Here is a 1,906-nt window from a genome sequence, read left to right on the forward strand (position 1 = left end):
TCACATTTGTCACTCTTTGTCTTTTTTTGGGGATATATGTTTGTAATACATAATGATTCCATTCATAATAATAGACTCACCTTTTTATCTCCTATTTGGTCACTTATTTTTTACTCAGTTAACAAAAGATAGCGCATCTACTCCGGCAAAGGGACGATTCTCAGGTTGCTTGTACTATACCAGAGGAGACCGCCACATAAACAGATACTACTTAAAAAACCAGCTGCTTGACAGTGTTCTGTGAGATGAGGGGTGGGCTCAGGTGCACTGATTGGCCTGAACAGGTGACTGCCTCTGCCTGGATGGGAGACACTGGGGGCGAGGGAAAATGTCAGAATACAGAATACCTGACTTGGGTTTACAAGTTAGTGGATTACGTATGAGGAATGATGACAGAGCCAGATCAGGGAGAGTCCAGCAAAAATGTTAGAGCTGCTGCCTGCCTCACAAGCACAAGGACCCAAGTTCTATCCTCCGTACAAAAAAAAAAAAAACTTACATTCACATTTGAAAGTTTGGAAGATTGATGCAGAAGGAAGTCACAATTAGAATTGCGTTGCAGAAGGACAAGCAATGAAGAAAGCCTCTGGGGGAGTTGTGAGGGGGAAGAAGATCGTCTTAGAATAATCAAGTTGTAAAGCAGTAAAAACTTGAACTAAGGAACAGAGAAGGGGAGGACAGGGCACAAGTCACGTGAGGTAAGAGATGAAATAATGAGGGTTCAGTAATCTTCCAGGTGTGGGGTGCACACACGTGATCCCAGCACTCTTGAAGACTGAGGCAGGAGGGTCACACGTTTGAGACCAGCCTATGCAACTTAGGCCCTGTCTCAAAATAAAAATGTCTGGGGGTATAGATCAGTGTGAAGGCCCTGGATTCAATCCCCAGTACCACTGTAAAAGAAAGCATTCAGTAATCTGCTGGCTGTGAGGGAGACAGAGAAAGCTCCCAACTTCCAGATCTGTGTCTGGATGCTAGGCTCTGACAGCTGACTAGGAATTTCAAAATCCAAGCCAGTTTCCCAAACCTATGCCTCACCAAGGTAGGATGGGGAAGGGTTCATATACATGACTGCTATTCGGATGCTGTGTGTCCTGAATAAATAAACCCCTCCATTTATTTTTAATTCTTTGCTCATGGTAGTCCTCTGTAAGGGAAGAGAAGAAAGGCAACCTAAGTCAGTATTTAGTAAGTGCCTGCCATTGAGTCCCAGGATATGGAGCTCAGAGGCAGTGAGTCTATGAAGACAAGTACCTAGTCTGGAGAACTCTGAGCATCTGCTGCCTCTGTTGGAACTATGCTATATAATACATATTTTATGGGAAATACATGATTCCTGTTTCCTGGGTTTGGTTTGGTTTGGTTTTGGTGGTACTGGAGATTGAACCCAGGGCCTTGCATGTGTGGTACTGGATAAGTATTCTACCACTGAGCTATACCTACATTCCCAGCCCTTTAAGATTTTTTGAGACAGGCTCTTGCTAAGTTTCCCACATTGGCCTTGAACTTGCAGTCCTCCTGTATCAGCCTCCTCAGTAGCTGGCATTACAGGTGTGCACCACCACGCCCAGCAACTCCCTAGATTTAAGGAGAAAGATGGGAGAGTAACATTGACTGTAATCTTGATAGTCCAGGCCCATGACGGTGAACCTTTTAGAAGTTTCAATGATACAAACAGCCCACTGAAGCATGCGAGCCATAGGTTCACCACCACCACTAGTCTAGGCTATGCTATTGTAACAAACCCCCAAATCTCAGGGACTAAGCAAAACAAAAGTTTATTTTTGATTATACAAAGTCCTCTCCACCTTGTAACTACCTCATCTAGAACATATGTCTTCTAGTCACTTGGAAGAGGCGCTGTTTTGCTGAATAGCCCTGGAAGTAGCATTCTCCTCACAACTGC

The sequence above is a fragment of the Fukomys damarensis genome, unplaced genomic scaffold (genome assembly GCF_012274545.1).
Source record: "Fukomys damarensis isolate Sample0158 unplaced genomic scaffold, DMR_v1.0_HiC HiC_scaffold_23, whole genome shotgun sequence".
NCBI classification, from domain to species: Eukaryota; Metazoa; Chordata; class Mammalia; order Rodentia; family Bathyergidae; genus Fukomys; species Fukomys damarensis.